Source organism: Hyperolius riggenbachi, chromosome 4, assembly GCF_040937935.1.
Source record: "Hyperolius riggenbachi isolate aHypRig1 chromosome 4, aHypRig1.pri, whole genome shotgun sequence".
NCBI classification, from domain to species: domain Eukaryota; kingdom Metazoa; phylum Chordata; class Amphibia; order Anura; family Hyperoliidae; genus Hyperolius; species Hyperolius riggenbachi.
The window spans coordinates 264,292,455-264,313,056 of NC_090649.1; positions in this window are offsets into that span (position 1 = coordinate 264,292,455).

Consider the following 20,602-nt stretch of genomic DNA (forward strand, 5'->3'; position numbering starts at 1 on the left):
CCTAATTATTTGCATGCGTGGCACCACTGTACATTTACATACAAATGTCTATCTTGTCATGTCACATGTCACCCAAAGTACACTATAAAAATGGTTCTAAGGTAAATGATACATCAAAGTACAGTGACCCACAGAAACCAGAAGTTAATAAAATTTTAATTTAAGATTAATGAAATAGAAAGTGCAAAAATTAATTCTGTTGTTAGAAAACAATTGAAATGCAAATTTAAATGCAAAAATACTTGCAAAGTAACCGTTTTCTTACAAAGGTATTTCTTTACTTAAAGAGAACCTGTACTGAGTAAAAATATTTAAAATAAACACACGAGGTAACTTCAAATGAACATTACATAGTTACCTTGCCATCCGTTCCTCTCAGAAGCTCACCATTTTCTTCTGACAATAATCCCATCCAGTTCTGACAATATTTTGTCAGATGTGAAATATATCAGTTGCTGTCAGTAAAATATCAGTTGCTGTCAGTTATAGCTGAGAGGAAAACGGATGTACCAGGTAATGTTCATGTTTCCCTATGGCTCAAGTGGGCGATGTTACAGTTTAACTGTGTGCTGACCAGAAAGCTGTTATGGGGTAATGGCTATTTTCAAAATGGAGGACGGAAAATTCCCTTGATCATAGTGAACAAATAGGACGCGGGACAGGAGAAAGACACTGAGGAGTAGACTACATGGGAGGTAAGTATGACTTGTGTATGCTTATTTTGACTTTTATTTTCAGTACAGGTTTTCTTTAAGTACACATATACTGCTCTTATCATAATTACGCATCTTTTCAGCTCTAGCATATTTCGCTCCCAGTTTTACAAAGCACACTGAACAAGCCATGTCACTTACTGTCCCTCAGTGGGCCACACAATTGAATGTGTCTACCGCAGTGGAGGGCAATTGTTTTTTAAGGGAAGCCAGTTAACCTTCCAGTATGATTTTGACTGGCAGGTAGAAGATATTCCACACCAGTATGGTAAGACCCCATACAGATGGCGTCCTGAATGGTATTCAGAGTTAGGCAGTAACAATGAAAGACTAGAGCATTAAGCACTAAGCCCTTATGCCACCCAAGAACAAACTACCCTCATAGCGTCCTTTCTGCATTTCTGCAGCAGTTACATATTTTCTGTTGTGAGGAAATGTTTTTCTGCTTAGCAAAATCATTTCTATTTCTTGGCTTGGCTGTATTTCATAACTGATATGAATGTTTCTGTGTAGCAATCAATGTTCCGATCTGCATTACTATTCATTTTTATTTTTTAAAGGACAATAATAAATGCTTAAATATGTAAGTACTATCTCTGTAATGTTTGTTTATATTTGTTATACATATCTGTTTCTGTATTTGATTTAAAAAAAAAAACAGGATTGTAAAAAACAGCATTTCAATGTAAATTGAGAGAGAAAAATGTTTGAATGCAGACAGAAAGTGAGGTATGTACATTGTCACTCAATTTCTTGACTGGATCTTGTGACTCCATTTTTCTTTTTCTTTTCTTTTTTTTTTTTTTTACTCGTGAACAGGCATGGCTGCCTGAGCTCATTGATTACAGATCACTGTTAATAAGGAGTATTTGTAATGCAGCCATGGTGATACAATCTCAACAAGCCAGTTCATGATGGCCCTTCAGTCTCCACAATTAAGTCGTCCAGCAGGCATGCCCCCTGTTGCAGCTGCTCTGTCAATCTCATTTTGCAGTACAAATGAGCTTAGGCCTAGTGTTTGACATGGGGCTTTAACACCAAAGAAGGCAATTCTGCTACTTCAAATGAGCCTAATTGGTTGTGCGCTCAGGCGTTCGCTCAAGCTGCTTCAGTCCATCAGAGAAAGATTTTTTACCAATTGGACATCACTGCTAGTACAAAAAAAGCACCAAGATTTCTCAGTGAGCTACAAAGAAGAGCAATATTTATAATAACAATTTGCCATAAAAAAAATCACACCACCTGTCAGTCTTACATTGTCGTAGTCAATAAGGAAAATGGAAAAATAATGCATTCTTTTCAAAAAATAAGATCGATCGTAGGTTGGGAATATGAGACATCTAATTAAACCAGAAATTCAATTTGAGACCTTGTCCATGTGATTACCAAACTATAAATATATTAGGATAACAAATGTGTATGCACTGTGACAATTAAGCAAAATAATATTGTATGGCCTTTATATCCAACTAAAAACAGGAATATACTGCAGTAATAAAGTTATATATATATATCCTAAGTGTATATATATATATATCCTAAGTATATATATATATATATATATATATATATATATATATATATATATATATATATATACTTAGGATATGTATGTATAACATATTTGTTACTCAAAAAGTATATTTTTTTCCTAGTAATATTTGTTTTTGTGAGCACACTACTTTTCTGTAGAGAACATCCAAAATGCTTTGGTAAGGAAAATCTAATAAAACTACTCATACTAAATAGGTTAAACCCAATAGTATTAACCACCGCCAGATCCCTGCTATGCATACCTGTGCCCCTGTAAACTTTGCTTGCTGATCAAGGGCATAGATATACATCTTTGTTTATATACCTCCAACACTCGTGATCATGGGCAAACTCCCATTTGCCTTCATCGCCATCTCACTGGTCCATGATCGATGAATGGGAACATGTGTTCCTAAAGCCGATTAAAGTGCATGTAACAAATGAAAGACGGCATCAGCGACATGCCGGAATTAATTCTCAAAGTGAAAGTAAATAACACACACACACACATATATATATATATATATATATAACGCTTCACAGTACACAGGGAAAAAGTGTGGGGAGATCTAGTGACCAAAACATAAAAAAACACAATATGACATTAAAATAAATGCAAAACCCATTATTTATTAACCCATTGCTCCTTTCCCCCATAGTTACCACCATAAAACACTTGTTTAAAAAAAACAACAACAACAAAAATAAATAAATAAAGTGACAGCATTTAAAAAAATACATAAATAGTTATATTACATATATATATATAGTAAAGTTATAGTATAAATAGTAATAGTATATTACTGTTATCTTTTAAAAATAATGGCTTGTAAATATAGCATACAGAAACACAAAACAGAAAAAATACACCTTTACTTCCAAATAAAATATTGTTGCCATACATTGTACTGACAACATAATTTAAATATTTTAACCTCCCTGGCAGTTTATTTATTTTTAGATTTATTGGTCTAAAAGCGGTACATTTTTTTAAAGACTTTTAGACCTCCAATTCTTAAAGGACTTACGAGGTGAATACCCCCCCAAAAAGTTAAGTACCTGCATCAATTTAGAATCCACGGAGGATGCCATCCATGCCCTCCGTGCCGTTCCGTCGGGTCCCCGCTGTTTAATAGCCCCCCGGGCTGGCTCCTGACCCCGTAGCCCGAGTCGGGCTCTCCTGCTTCCAGTAAAATGGCCGCCGGATCTGGCCACGGCTGCACAGTCCGCAAAGACCGACCCGGGCTGTGGGGTTGGGAGCCGGCCCGGGGGGCTATTAAACAGTGGCTCCCCGGCGGAACGGCATGGAGGGCGCAGATGGCATCCTCCGTGGATTCTAAATTGATGCAGGTACTTAACTTTTTTGGGGGGGTTCACCTTGTAAGTCCTTTAAAGTGGACCCAAATTAAAAATACAAGATTTCAGAAATAAAATCTATTTTCTAAATTATAATAATAAATAGCAGCCTTTTTTCAGCTGCATGATGACAAATATAAAATATTTTACATTTATTGGAGGAACCCCTCCCTTCCTTTCAAATTGCCAGGATTTTTCTGGCAAACTGGTGGAGTAGATGGTGTCCAGCATAGGAGGAATTGCTAATGGCTGCCCCCAGTATAACCCTAGCTATGAAAAGAGAAGGGTGAAAAGCATGCACTGAAATGATCATAGGTTTGAATGAGTGTTTATTTATCTTTGTATGTGTCAGAGTGGTGCAACTAAATATTTTTAATTAAAAAAATGTTTGGTTTGGGTCCGCTTTAAGTCATAACTCACCACAATATGTCAGAATAAAGGTCTTGTAGACATCCTGCGTATGATAAAAGACTAGAACACAAAATTGTTGGAATAATTACATTTATGAATAAACTTAAGAAATAGTGAAACTATACAAATGAGGCACCAGACTATACAGAATGTACATATATACCTAATACACCTTCACCTCCCGCGTGTGGTATATTTTGGAACAGGGAATGACACAGAGGGCAAAATCAAAATCGGGGCAGTAGAAGCGTGTTTGCTTTCAGACTTTTTCTCTCTGCTATCAGCCTTAGGTGGCAGGCAGAGAGTAGTCAAAATCCAGGCAAGGTTGGTGCAGGCTCTGGGCAGAAAGTAGTCAAAATCCAGGCAGTAGTTGGTGCAGGCTGCAGGCAGAGAGTAGTCAAAATCCAGGCAAAGGTCGGTGCAGGTGGCAGGCAGAGAGTAGTCAAAATCAGGGCAAAAATCTGTAACAATAAGACAGATCACCAGAAGCACTTAGCTCTGAAGCAGTTGGGAACCAAATGGCTATATTGTTAACATCCTGTGCTTTTAAATGAGCTTATCTGCCCTCTCTGCCATGGCAGTCATATGACACCTGAGAGATCAAATTACAACTTGTGATTAGAGACAAATGAGGAGGAATTAGACAGGCTAAACTCTCTACATACATACAGGGTGCATTTCTCTATTTGTTTTCCTTCTGTCCTGGGCAAGAATTCAGGTCCATAGGGGGAATTCGACAGACTAAACTCTACATACGTACAAGGTGCATTTCTCTATGTTCTCCTTCTGTCCTGTGCAAAATTTCAGGTCTAGAAGGGGAATTAACCACTTAAGGTCCACGGGCTTAAACCCCCCTAAAGACCAGGCCATTTTTTACAAAATGGGCCACTGCAGCTTTAAGGCCTCGCTGCAGGGCCGCACAACTCAGCACACAAGTGATCCCCCCCCTTTCTCCCCAACAACAGAGCTTTCTCTTGGTGGGGTCTGATCTCCCCCAATGTTTATTTATTTTTTAGCAAATATTTATTTTTTTAATTAATTTTACCTTTTTTTATTATTTAAATATCCCTCCCTCCCCCTGCCAGCCAATCAGTGTGATTGGCTGTCATAGGCTTCAGCCTGTGACAGCGGATCACTGTCTTGTCTCCCCAGGGGACAGCCGAGTGACACGGCTGTCCCCAGTACAGTGCTGCTGTAGATCGCAGCGCTGTACACACTAAATAGAAGGCAGTTTCGCCGTCTAACAGTCTCCTAGCGGCGATCGCCGATGAGACATTGATAGCGGAGTGGAGCTCCGTCATCCAAGCGGAAATGCGCGCGCATCGGCATGCGTGATCTCCTGCAAAACATGCCCCCAGGACTTTATGCCAATTGGCGTTAGGCGGTCCTGGAGGAACCACCACGTCACGCCGATGGGCGTGAATGCGGTGGCTCCTCCAGGACCGCCTAACATCAGGTAAACAGGCTAAACTCTCTTCATACATACCGGGTGCATTTATCTATGTTTTCTTTCTGTCTTGTGCATGAAATCAGGTTCACTTTAAATTTCCGCGTCGCCACCTGATGAAGTCACGCCACATGCGTACAACCACCGCTGATTGGCCACCAGGATCCAGGAAGCAAAGAGGAGATGGGGATCCCTGTGCCTGGCAAGAGAGGCCTGGAGTCCCACTGAGCAGTGCTGATTGCTATACAGATAATTTTGGGATGATAAGTAGTGATAACAATATGGGCGAATGAATGGGAGAAGTGTCATGAAAACTGCTGTGGTTTTTAATGGGAAATAATCTATAGTAGGGAAGTGATTAGTTAAAGGGTAATTTCTATGGTATTATTACAATATTGCTGAGAAGTGCTGCCAATGGTGCCAAAATACTTGTGTAAACCGAATGTGGTACCAATTTTTAAAGGGGATCAACATTTTCAGCTATTCATTAGAGAGTGGCATAATGGATAGAAGTTTTGATTTTCAGGGTTCCTAATTCAACTCTGGTCCCGGTAACTATCTGCATTGAGTTTGTATGCTCTCTTTGTGTTTGCATGGGTTTCCTCTGGGTATTTGGGTATCCTCTCACAACCCAAGAAAAGACAGGTAGGTGAATTTCCCTCAAACAAAAAAAATGGCTAATAGAAACATACAGTGGGTTGCAAAAGTATTCGACCCCCTTGAAGTTTTCCACATTTTCTCACATTACTGCCACAAACATGATTAAATTTTATTGGAATTCCACGTCAAAGACCAATACAAAGTGGTGTACATGTAAGTGGATCGAAAATCATACATCATTCCAAACATTTTTTACAAATAAATAACTGCAAAGTGGGGTGTGCATAATTATACAGCCCCCAGAGTCAATACTTTGTAGAACCACCTTTTGCTGCAATTCCAGCTGCCAGTCTTTTAGGGTATGTCTCTACCAGCTTTGCACATCTAGAGACTGAAATCCTTGCCCATTCTTCTTTGCAAAACAGCTCCAGCTCAGTCAGATTAGATGGACAGCATTTGTGAACAGCAGTTTTCAGATCTTACCACAGATTCTCGATTGGATTTAGATCTGGACTTTGACTGGGCTATTCTAAGGCATAGATATGTTTTGTTTTAAACCATTCCATTGTTGCCCTGGCTTTATGTTTAGGGTCATTGTCCTGCTGGAAGGTGAACCTCCGCCCCAGTCTCAAGTCTTTTGCAGTCTCCAAGAGGTTTTCTTCCAAGTTTGCCCTGTATTTGGCTCCATCCATCTTCCCATCAACTCTGACCAGCTTCCCTGTCCCTGCTGAAGAGATGCATCCCCGAGCATGATGCTGCCACCACCATATTTGACAGTGAGGATGGTGTGTTCAGAGTGATGTGCAGTGTTAGTTTTCCGCCACACATAGTGTTTTGCATTTTGGCCAAAAAGTTCCATTTTGATCTCATCTGAGCAGAGCACCTTCTTCCACATGGTTGCTGTGTCCCCCAAATGGCTTGTGGCAAACTGAAAACGGGACTTCTTATGTTAACAATGCCTTTCTTCTTGCCACTCTTCCACAAAGGCCAACTTTGTACAGTGCATGGCTAATAGTTGTCCTATGGACAGAGTCTCCCACCTAAACTGTAGATCTCTGCAGCTCGTCCAGAGTCACCATGGGCCTCTTGACTGCATTTCTGATCAGCGCTCTCCTTGTTCGGCCTGTGAGTTTAGGTGGCTGGTCTTGTCTTGGTATGTTTACAGTTGTGCCATACTCCTTCCATTTCTGAATGATCGCTTGAACAGTGCTCCGTGGGATGTTCAAGGCTTTGGGAATCTTTTTGTAGCCTAAACCTGCTTTAAATTTCTCAATAACTTGATCCCTGACCTGTCTTGTGTGTTCTTTGAACTTCACGGTGTTGTTGCTCCCAATATTCTCTTAGAGAACCTCTGAGGCCCTCACAGAGCAACTGTATTTGTACTGACATTAGATTACACACAGGTGCCCTCTATTTAGTCATTAGCACTCATCAGGCAATGTCTATAGGCAACTGACTGCACTCAGATCAAAGGGGGCCGAATAATTATGCACACACCACTTTGCAGTTATTTATTTGTAAAAAAATGTTTGGAATCATGTATGATTTTCGTTCCACTTTTCATGTGTACACCACTTAGTGTTGGTCTTTCATGTGGAATTCATGTGGAATATTTGTGGCAGTAATATGACAAAATGTGGAAAACTTCAAGGGGGCCGAATACTTTTGCAACCCACTGTAGGATAATGGGCTATGGTAGGGATTAGTTTGTGGGCATGTCAAAAGGACAGTTAGAGACATAACTATATACACTATGTGAATACACAATAATAGTAAGGGGAAAGCTGGAGCTAATCAGTTTCATAAACTTTTTGTAATAGATTACAGAAAAGCCGCCGCGTGGACTGGCAGCAAGACGGCTGATTCCGTGTCCAGCGCGGCGGTTTGCACGCAGCAGCATGCGTCTGGTGTGGCTGGGTCTGTTAGTTCACACAGGTTGAGGAATACGCGCGCGCGCGCGCTAAGAGGCAGAACCTTTATGACAAACGAGGAGGGATCAGCTGACCAGGTTGGTCAGCTGACCTCAGAGCAAGTGACTATTGGTTGATCGGTGATGGGTGGCGCCGGGGAGTGCCGCTTTATGTATAGTTACTGCTGGTCAGTCTCATGTTGTCTGCCGTTGCGAACACTTACGTGAAAGCACTCAGACCATAGTCGGATGCCACAGTGTGTTAGAACCAGGAGGACCTGGGAATTCACACTGAGCCAGATTACTTCTGTATTATTATTGTGTTATACTTCAGACTAGTTCCAGGGTGTTGAGACCACGGACCTCACACCCAAGACTAGGGATACTGTGTTATCATTGTGTTATACTTCAGACTAGTTCCAGGGTGTTGAGACCACGGACCTCACACCCTAGACTAGGGATACTGTGTACCATTATATTATACTTCAGACTAGTTCTGGGGTGTTGAGACCATGGACCTCACACCCAAGACTAGACATTGTTCGATATCTGTTATGACCTATTGCATTCCTGACTATCCCTCTGCTTTCTGATTCAGTACCTACGCATATCTGATTACCTGTTGCCAACCTTGCCTGCCCTTGGTTACCGAATCAGCCTTCTGTCTCTGTACCTTATCTGCCCGTGTGTTGCCGACCTGGCTTGCCCGACCTTGACAGCTATCCCTCTCCATTGAGAGATTAGTCTCCAGACCTGCTTGTGACACCCACCTTCCAGGTGTCAATCAGCCACAGGCCCGTCCTGCTATTCAGCCTGGGGCTCCACCCCTTTGGATGTCTCAGGCTGCTGGAAGGTCTTTGCACTTCCCAGAGGGAGGTATTTCCCATACTGCCAAGGACCACCTGCTCCTCGGGTGGTCCCACTCAAAGTCATTACTGTTGCACCAAACACTCACACTATATAGGTGTCCAGAGGTTAGTCATGCTCAGATTATTGGTGATTCTGCAGATCATCCATAATCGGGTATATATCTGTATTCTTGGAGATACTGCAGATCACCAATAATCAGATTCTCTCTGTGTGCTGACACCGATTGTTACAGAACGGCAGACCAAAACCAAATGGACGCACTTAACAGCCGTCTTGATGCACTCACCACCTCGGTGGAAAATTTCATCCAAGTGCTGGACAGTCATGAGATCCAGATCAATGCTTTGTTTGGGTCTGCACAAGTCCTACAGACGGCTGTGAATCTAGTGCGATCTCCTCCAGGTACAGACTTACGTATGCCTGTGCCCGAAAGGTTTTCTGGTCACAGATCTGACTTTCAGAATTTTAGAAATCGAGTGTTGTCGTACTTTGAGTTGAGGCCTAATTCATCAGGAACCGTGGCACAGAGAATTACGTTTATTAAGACTCTGCTGTCAGGGGATTCCCAGACCTAGGCATATAGTCTCCAGACAGGGCATGAGGCCCTAACCTCAGTTGAGGAATTTTTTTAAAGCTATGGCTATAATTTATGATGATCCGGACATTGCCTCTACCGCTGAGCTGAAGCTCAAGACTTTGCGGCAAGGCAAGGATCCGGTTAAAATTTACGCAGCTGAGTTCAGGAAATGGGCAGTATCAGCTAGATGGGGGTCATTCGCACTTCTGGACTGTTTTTTGTCAGGGTTGTCAGACGCGGTCTCTGATCTAATGTTGGGACATCCTGAGCCGAAGTCTATTGATGAGGCCATTTCATTAGCAGTCAGGGTTGATCGTCTCCTACGCTACCAGAAACAGACTCGGAGTAGGAACAATGTGAGATATGTTTCCTACGCCTCTCCTCCACCCGTTTCACCTCCGCCGGAGCCAATGCAGATTGGTCAGTCAAAATTGTCCCGGGTGGAGCAGAATCGCATAAAAACAGAACAGCTCTGTTTATACTGTGCAGAGGAGGGTCACAGAGTGCAGAATTGTCCCAAGAAGTCGGGGAAACGCTGCCGCCTAGGGGTAGTCGGAGGTAATACCATAGGCGCGCAGTCTTTACCTCTAAATGATAAATGTTTGCTCCTCCCTTGTTTTATATCTTGGGAAGATCAAATAGTTGCCACTGAGGCCTTCCTAGACTGGCTCAGCAGCCAACTTTATGGATTACAAATTTGCGAAGAAATTGGGGATTCCTATGTTCCCTTTGAATCAACAGATTCTGGTCACTGCAGTGGACGACTCTCCTCTGCAGAGTAAATACCCTCTGTCTCAGACCCCAGAGTTAAGGGTCACGGTGGGGGTGTTACATAAAGAGAGTCTACAATTTCTGGTTTTGCGGATGACAACTTCCACAATCATTCTTGGCATGCCATGGTTACAACTTCACTCCCCTCAGATCAATTGGGCTTCAGGTCAGCTAACGAGCTCATCTACCCATTGCCATCATCATTGTTTAGCGAAGGTAACCTTGGGTAACACCAAGATTCAGGTGGAAGGTTTGCCAAGCCAGTATTCAGAATTTGCTGACGTGTTTAGTCCCAAATCAGCAGATAAACTTCCTCCCCACCATCCCTTTGATTGTCCCATCGATCTCAGGTCTGGTTGTATGCCCCCTAGAGGTCATCTCTATAATTTATCTAGGCCAGAGAAATTGGCTATGCAAGAATACATCCGAGAAAATTTGGCTAAAGGTTTTATTCGTCCCTCTCGGTCACCAGCAGGGGCAGGATTCTTTTTCATGAAAAAGAAGGATGGAGGCCTCCGTCCCTGCATTGATTATCGGGGCTTAAATAAGATTACAGTAAAAAAAACTTTATCCTTTGCCTTTAATTGACAATTTGTTCACCCAGGTCACCAATGCAAAGATTTTCTCAAAGCTGGATTTGAGGGGTGCATACAACCTTGTGCATATCAGAAACGGTGATGAATGGAAGACGGCCTTTAACCACTTGAGGACCTAGGGCTTTCTACCCCTTAAGGACCGGCCACTTTTTTTTCCATTCAGACCACTGCAGCTTTCACGGTTTATTGCTCGCTCATACAACCTACCACCTAAATGAATTTTGGCTCCTTTTCTTGTCACTAATAAAGCTTTCTTTTAGTGCTATTTGATTGCTCCTGCGATTTTTACTTTTTATTATATTCAGCAAAAAAGACATGAATTTTGGCAAAAAAATGATTTTTTTAACTTTCTGTGCTGACAGTTTTCAAATAAAGAAAAATTTCTGTATACATGCAGCGCGAAAAATGTGGACAAACATGTTTTTGATAAAAAAAAAAACCCATTCAGTGTATATTTATTGGTTTGGGTAAAAGTTATAGCGTTTACAAACTATGGTGCAAAAAGTGAATTTTCCCATTTTCAAGCATCTCTGACTTTTCTGACCCTCTGTCATGTTTCATGAGGGGCTAGAATTCCAGGATAGTATAAATACCCCCCAAATGACCCCATTTTGGAAAGAAGACATCCCAAAGTATTCACTGAGAGGCATAGTGAGTTCATAGAAGATATTATTTTTTGTCACAAGTAAGCGGAAAATGACACTTTGTGAAAAAAAAAAAAAAAAAGTTTCCATTTCTTCTAACTTGCGACAAAAAAAAATGAAATCTGCCACGGACTCACCATGCTCCTCTCTGAATACCTTGAAGTGTCTACTTTCCAAAATGGGGTCATTTGTGGGGTGTGTTTACTGTCCTGACATTTTGGGGGGTGCTAAATTGTAAGCACCCCTGTAAAGCCTGACGGTGCTCATTGGACTTTGGACCCCTTAGCGCAGTTAGGGTGCAAAAAAGTGCCACACATGTGGTATTGCCGTACTCAGGAGAAGTAGTATAATGTGTTTTGGGGTTTATTTTTACACATACCCATGCTGGGTGGGAGAAATATCTCTGTAAATGACAATTTGTTAATTTTTTTTACACACAATTGTCCATTTACAGAGATCTTTCTCCCACTCAGCATGGGTATGTGTAAAAATACACCACAAAACACATTATACTACTTCTCCTGAGTACGGCGATACCACATGTGTGGCATTTTTTTGCACCCTAACTGCGCTAAAGGGCCCAAAGTCCAATGAGTACCTTTAGAATTTCACAGGTCATTTTGAGAAATTTCGTTTCAAGACTACTCCTCACGGTTTAGGGCCCCTAAAATGCCAGGGCAGTATAGGAACCCTACAAATGACCCCATTTTAGAAAGAAGACACCCCAAGGTATTCCGTTAGGAGTATAGTGAGTTCATAGAAGATTTTATTTTTTTGTCAAAAGTTAGCGGAAATTGATTTTAATTGTGTTTTTTCACAAAGTGTCATTTTCCACTAACTTTTGACAAAAAATAAAATCTTCTATGAACTCACCATACTCCTAACGGAATACCTTGGGGTGTCTTCTTTCTAAAATGGGGTCATTTGTGGGGTTCCTATACTGCCCTGGCATTTTAGGGGCCCTAAACCGTGAGGAGTAGTCTTGAAACGAAATTTCTCAAAATGACCTGTGAAATTCTAAAGGTACTCATTGGACTTTGGGCCCTTTAGCGCAGTTAGGGTGCAAAAAAGTGCCACACATGTGGTATCGCCGTACTCAGGAGAAGTAGTACAATGTGTTTTGGGGTGTATTTTTACACATACCCATGCTGGGTGGGAGAAATACCTCTGTAAATGGACAATTGTGTGTAAAAAAATCAAAAGATTGTCATTTACAGAGGTATTTCTCCCACCCAGCATGGGTATGTGTAAAAATACACCCCAAAACACATTATACTACTTCTCCCGAGTACGGCGATACCACATGTGTGGCACTTTTTTGCACCCTAACTGCGCTAAGGGGCCCAAAGTGCAATGAGTACCTTTAGGATTTCACAGGTCATTTTTGTTTCAAGACTACTCCTCACGGTTTAGGGCCCCTAAAATGCCAGGGCAGTATAGGAACCCCACTAATGACCCCATTTTAGAAAGAAGACACCCCAAGGTATTCCGTTAGGAGTATGGTGAGTTCATAGAAGTTTTTATTTTTTTGTCACAAGTTAGCGGAAATTGATTTTAATAGTTTTTTTTCACAAAGTGTCATTTTCCGCTAACTTGTGACAAAAAATAAAATCTTCTATGAACTCACCATACTCCGTACGGAATACCTTTGGGTGTCTTCTTTCTAGAATGGGGTCATTTGTGGGGTTCCTATACTGCCCTGGCATTTTAGGGGCCCTAAACCGTGAGGAGTAGTCTTGAAACCAAATGTCGCAAAATGACCTGTGAAATCCTAAAGGTACTCATTGGACTTTGGGCCCCTTAGCGTACTTAGGGTGTAAAAAAGTGTCACACATGTGGTACCGCCGTACTCAGGAGAAGTAGTATAATGCGTTTTGGGGTGTATTTTTACACATACCCATGCTAAGTGGGAGAAATATCTCTGTAAATGACAATTGTTTGATTTTTTTACACACAATTGTCCATTTACATAGAAATTTCTCCCATCCAGCATGGGTATGTGTAAAAATACACCCCAAAACACATTATACTACTTTTCCTGAGTACAGCGGTACCACATGTGTGAGAATTTTTTGCAGCCTAGGTGCGCTAAGGGGCCCAACGTCCTATTCACAGGTCATTTTGAAGCATTTGTTTTCTAGACTACTCCTCGCGGTTTAGGGCCCCTAAAATGCCAGGGCAGTATAGGAACCCCACAAGTGACCCCATTTTAGAAAGAAGACACCCCAAGGTATTCCGTTAGGTGTATGGCGAGTTCATAGAAGATTTTATTTTTTGTCACAAGTTAGTGAAAAATGACACTTTGTGAAAAAAAACCAATAAAAATTAATTTCCGCTAACTTTTGACAAAAATAAATTCTTCTATGAACTCGTCATACACCTAACAGAATACCTTGGGGTGTCTTTTTTTCTAAAATAGGGTCACTTGTGGGGTTCCTATACCGCCCTGGCATTTTACAGGCCCAAAACCGTGAGTAGTCTGGAAACCAAATGTCTCAAAATGACTGTTCAGGGGTATAAGCATCTGCAAATTTTGATGACAGGTGGTCTATGAGGGGGCGAATTTTGTGGAACCGGTCATAAGCAGGGTGGCCTTTTAGATGACAGGTTGTATTGGGCCTGATCTGATGGATAGGAGTGCTAGGGGGGTGACAGGAGGTGATTGATGGGTGTCTCAGGGGGTGGTTAGAGGGGAAAATAGATGCAATCAATGCACTGGGGAGGTGATCGGAAGGGGGTCTGAGGGGGATCTGAGGGATTGGCCGAGTGATCAGGAGCCCACACGGGGCAAATTGGGGCCTGATCTGATGGGTAGGTGTGCTAGAGGGTGACAGGAGGTGATTGATGGGTGTCTCAAGGTGTGATTAGAGGGGGGAATAGATGCAAGCAATGCACTGGCGAGGTGATCAGGGCTGGGGTCTGAGGGCATTCTGAGGGTGTGGGCGGGTGATTGAGTGCCCTAGGGGCAGATAGGGGTCTAATCTGATAGGTAGCAGTGACAGGGGGTGATTGATGGGTAATTAGTGGGTGTTTAGGGTAGAGAATAGATGGAAACACTGCGCTTGGGTGGTGATCTGATGTCGGATCTGCGGGCGATCTATTGGTGTGGGTGGGTGATCAGTTTGCCCGCAAGGGGCAGGTTAGGGGCTGATTGATGGGTGGCAGTGACAGCGGGTGATTGATGGGTGGAAGTGACAGGGGGTGATTGATGGGTGGCAGTGACAGGGGGTGATTGATGGGTGATTGATAGGTGATTGACAGGTAATCAGTGGGTTATTACAGAGGAGAACAGATGTAAATATTGCACTGGCGAATTGATAAGGGGGGGTCTGAGGGCAATCTGAGCGTGTAGGCGGGCGATTGGGTGCCCGCAAGGGGCAGATTAGGGTCTGATCTGATGGGTAACAGTGACAGGTGGTGATAGGGGGTGATTGATGGGTAATTAGTGGGTGTTTAGAGGAGAGAATAGATGTAAACGCTGCGCTTGGGTGGTGATCTGATGTCGGATCTGCGGGCGATCTATTGGTGTGGGTGGGTGATCAGATTGCCCGCAAGGGGCAGGTTAGGGGCTGATTGTTGGGTGGCAGTGACGGGGTGATTGATGGGTGATAGGTGATTGGCAGGTGATTGACAGGTGGTCAGTGGGTTATTACAGGGAAGGACAGATGTAATTAATGCACTGGCGAATTGATAAGGGGGGGGTCTGAGGGCAATCTGAGCGTGTGGGCGGGTGATTGGGTGCCCGCAAGGGGCAGATTAGGGTCTGATCTGATAGGTAACAGTGACAGGTGGTGGTAGGGGGTGATTGATGGGTGATTGATGGGTAATTAGTGGGTGTTTATAGAAGATAACAGATGTAAACAATACATTTGGGAGGTAATCTGACGGCGGGTTTGCGGGCGATCTAATGGTGTGGGTGGGTGATCAGATTGCCCGCAAGGGGCAGGTTAGGGGCTGATTGATGGGTGGCAGTGACAGGGGGTGATTGATGGGTGATAGGTGATTGGCAGGTGATTGACAGGTGATCAGTGGGTTATTACAGGGAAGAACAGATGTAATTAATGCACTGGTGAATTGATAAGGGGGGGTCAGAGGGCAATCTGAGCGTGTGGGCGGGTGATTGGGTGCCCGCAAGGGGCAGAATAGGGTCTGATCTGATAGGTAAAAGTGACAGGTGGTGATAGGGGGTGATTGATGGGTGATTGATGGGTAATTAGTGTGTGTTTAGAGGAGAGAATAGATGTAAACAATGGATTTGGGAGGTGATCTGATGTCGGATCTGCGGGCGATCTATTGGTGTGGGGGGGTGATCAGATTGCCCGCAAGGGGCAGGTTAGGGGCTGGCTGATGGGTGGCAGTGACAGGGGGTGATTGACGGGTGATTGATGGGTGATTGACAGGTGATTGACAGGTGATTGACAGGTGATTGACAGGTGATCAGGGGGATAGATGCATACAGTAAACAGGGGGGGTGGTCTGGGGGGGGGGGTCTGGGGAGAATCTGAGGGGTGGGGGGTGATCAGGAGGGGGCAGGGAGCAGGGTGGGGGATAAAAAAAAAAATAGCGTTGACAGATAGTGACAGGGAGTGATTGATGGGTGATTAGGGGGGTGATTGGGTGCAAACAGGGGTCTGGGGGGTGGGCAGGGGGGGTCTGATGGGTGCTGTGGGCGATCTGGGGCAGGGGGGGGGGAAAAATCAGTGTGCTTGGTGCAGACTAGGGTGGCTGCAGCCTGCCCTGGTGGTCCCTCGGACACTGGGACCACCAGGGCAGGAGGCAGCCTGTATAATACACTTTGTAAACATTACAAAGTGTATTATACACTTTGTATGCGGCGATCGCGGGGTTAACATCCCGCCGGCGCTTCCGTATGGCCGGCGGGATGTTGCGGCGGGTGAGCGGCGCCAGGCGGAGGCGGAGGATCGCGTCACTGATGACGCGATCGCTCCGCCCATGCCCCTACAAGGACCGCCGCCAATTGTCAATACGGTGGTCCTTGCGGGGTGCACTTCCCGGCCGCCAATTGTACATACGGCGGTCGGGAAGTGGTTAACACACCCGACGGGCATTACGAGTACCTGGTGATGCCCTTCGGGTTGTGTAACGCCCCGGTCGTCTTCCAAGAGCTGATTAACGAGGTGTTCAGAGAGGTGTTGGGCAGATTCGTCTTGGTGTATTTAGACGATATACTGATTTTTTCATCCAACCTCTCAGAACATAGGAAACATGTTGGGTTTGTGTTACGGAAGTTGAGACAGAATCTGCTGTATGCTAAATTGGAAAAATGCATTTTCGAAGTAACCTCTGTCGCCTTTCTGGGGTACATAATCTCGACCTCTGGCCTCTCTATGGACCCTGGAAAGGTTTCTGCTGTCTTGGAGTGGCCTCAGCCTGTAGGACTGAAGGCATTCCAGAGATTCCTGGGGTTCGCCAACTACTACAGGAGGTTCATAAAGGGGTACTCTACGGTGATCTCACCTCTCACCAGTCTCACCAAGAAAGGGGCAGATACTCACCACTGGTCCACAGAAGCCCATGCTGCTTTTTCCACTCCAAAGAAACTGTTCTGTTCTGCACCCATATTGAGACATGTAGATGTCACCTTTCCCTTTATTGTGGAGGTTGATGCCTCAGAGGTAGGGGTGGGGGCTGTATTGTCTCAGCGTTCTGGTTTGCAGGGAAAACTCCACCCATGTGCCTATTTTTCCCGTAGGTTTTCACCCACAGAGAAAAACTACGATATAGGCAACCGGGAACTTCTAGCCATCAAGTTGGCCTTTGAGGAATGGCGACATTGGCTAGAGGGGGCAGAACACACCATTACAGTTTACACGGACCACAAAAAGTTAGAGTACATTGAGGGCGCTAAGAGACTTAGCCCCCGACAGGCCCAGTGGTCGTTATTCTTTTCGAGATTCAGATTTGTAATTACGTATACCCCTGGTAGTAAGAACATCAAGGCTGATGCCTTATCCAGGTGTTTTGAGCCCGAGACAGCACAGCCCTCAGCCCCTGAGACCAATCTACCTCAGAAGGTGGTCCTGGCAGCCACTGAGACCTGGAAAGACTGGACTGTCAATCTGAGTCCATTCCAACAGGATGTTCCAGAGGGGAAGCCTGAGGGGGTCCTGTTTGTACCACTGCCTTTTTGCTTAAACAACTGTTGCAGCTGTTTCATTCCCACAAGAATACTGGGCATCCTGGGGTCACCAGAACTCGGGATCTGCTTGCTAGATGTGCTTGGTGGCCGTCATTGGCAGCAGACTGTAAGGAGTTTGTAAGAGAGTGTGCAGTGTGTGCTAGGAGCAAACCCTCCCATCAGGCACCTGTTGGAACATTGCAGCCATTACCAGTTCCGAGTGAACCTTGGACCCATTTGTCCATGGATTTTGTGGGTGAACTCCCCAGGTCTGAGGGCATGATGGTCATTTGGGTGGTAGTTGATCGATTCAGTAAGATGGCTCATTTTGTCCCCCTGAAAGGACTCCCCTCAGCCCAGGAATTGGCTGATCTCTTCATCCAGCACATTTTCCGGCTGCATGGCATTCCGGAAAATGTAGTGTCAGATCGGGGAGCCCAATTCGTATCTAAGTTTTGGAGGGCATTCTGCCATCAGTTAGACATGGATCTTTCCTTTTCATCAGGCTACCACCCACAGACCAATGGCCAGACCGAAAGAGTCAACCAGTCCCTGGAACAGTTTCTGAGATGTTATGTTGCAGATGCACAAACCGACAGGGTAAAAAATTTTCCGTTTGCAGAGTTTACACACAACAATCTGAAAAGTTCCTCTTCAGGATTTTCCCCATTTCAGGTGGTGTCGGGAAGGTCACCTAAGTTTGCCCCATTGCCAGTGGCTTCTACTCCCTTTCCAGCCCTGGAGGATTGGCAGAGGGCCTTGAAGCAAATTTGGGGAATGGTTAAAAGAAATTTGGGGAGTGCTTTTCAGAACCAGAAGAAACAGGCTGACAAGAGACGTTCCATAGAATGGGAATTCTCTCCAGGGGATTTGGTCTGGGTGTCCACACGACATTTGGCTCTAAAACAACTGTCACCCAAACTGGGCCCTAGATTCATAGGTCCCTTTCCAGTGACCAGAAAAATTAATAATGTCACTTATGCTATTGATCTCCCTGCCAGCATGCAAGGTGTGAGATGATTCCATGTGTCCTTACTCAAGCCGGCGGTGCACGTGGATTCCGCTCCCCCCCCCCCCTGTGTTGATTGATGACCAACCTGAGTATGAGATAGAAAAGATTCTGGACTCCCGGCTTGTGCAGAACTCCGTGCAGTATCTGGTTCACTGGAAGGGATATGGCATAGAGGAGAGAACTTGGGTGCCAGATTGTCGCATGCACGCAGAGGAATTAAAGAAGGAATTCCATGACTCGCATCCTGGAAAGCCTGGTGGGAAGTGTCCGGAGTCCACTCCTCAGGGGGGGGGGGCTGGGTACTGTAATAGATTGGTGAAAAGCCGCCGCATGGACTGGCAGCAAGGCGGCTGATTCCGCGTCCAGTGCGGCGGTTTGCATGCAGCAGCGTGCGTCTGGTGTGGCTGGGTCTGTTAGTTCACACAGGTTGAGGAATATGCGCGCGCGCGTGCTGAGAGGCAGAACCTTTATGACAAGCGAGGGGGGATCAGCTGACCAGGTTGGTCAGCTGACCTCAGAGCAAGTGGCTATTGGTTGATCGGTGATGGGTGGCGCCGGGGAGTGCCGCTTGATATATAGTTACTGCTGGTCAGTCTCAAGTTGTCTGCCGTTGCGAACACTTACGTGAAAGCACTCAGACCATAGTCAGATCCCACAGTGTGTTAGAACCAGGAGGACCTGGGAATTCACACTGAGCCAGATTACTTCTGTATTATTATTGTGTTATACTTCAGACTAGTTCCAGGGTGTTGAGACCACGGATCTCACACCCAAGGCTAGGGATACTGTGTACCATCATATTATACTTCAGACTAGTTCCGGGGTGTTGAGACCACGGACCTCACACCCAAGACTAGGCATTGTTTGAGATCTGTTATGACCTATTGCATTCCTGACTATCCCTCTGCTTTCTGATTCGGTACCTACGCATATCTGATTACCTGTTGCCAACCTTGCCTGCCCTTGGTTACCGAATCAGCCTTCTGTCTCTGTACCTTATCTGCCCGTGTGTTGCCGACCTGGCTTGCCCGACCTTGAGAGCTATCCCTCTCCATTGAGAGATTAGTCTCCAGACCTGCTTGTGACACCCACCTTCCAGGTGTCACTCAGCCACAGGCCCTTCCTGCTATTCAGCCTGGGGCTCCACCCCTTTGGATGTCTCAGGCTGCTGGAAGGTCTTTGCACTTCTGAGAGGGAGGTATTTCCTATACTGCCAAGGACCACCTGCTCCTCGGGTGGTCCCACTCAAAGTCATTACTGTTGCACCAAACACTCTACAGGTGTCCAGAGGTTAGTCATACTCGGATTATTGGTGATTCTGCAGATCATCCATAATTGGGTATATATCTGTATTCTTGGTGATACTGCAGATCACCAATAATCAGATTCTCTCTGTGTGCTGACACCGATCGTTACACTTTTGACTCATAGAGTGTCCCTTAACTTTTAATGGTTATTAAATGAGTGCTATTCTTAAAGTGGAATGAAACCCAGCTTTTCTTCTTTGCTCTAAAAAAATATTTACAGTATATTATATACTACCACCATTTTATTTTTACTAGAACAGCATTCAATTAGTTAAACACAGGGCTTGAAAGTTCAGTGCAGAGAAAGCTGGACGTATCTGAAGTGGAGATAATGTTATCTTTACTTAATTGTATCAAGTGAGGAATGTGACACATTCTACGACTGTGCAGAAGCTCCTGGACACAGACAGAAACTCAAAGCATTTCTGCCTTTAATACAAGATGAATAAAACCAGTTATGAATAAAATGCAAAGGCAGCTCTCAAAGCAAAAAACTGTACTTTTGGGAACTTGTAATTTCGAAATAAATAATAATACTTATGCACAACTGCAAATATGATAACCGTATGGCATATAAAAAGTAGGAAAACATGTTTTTATTGAATATTATGTCAGGGTTTCATACCGCTTTAAAGTGTCTATAAACAACTCATGTACCTCTAAATATCTTTTTTTTTCTAAACTGTTCACAATTAACCCATAACCAAAAGGATTTTG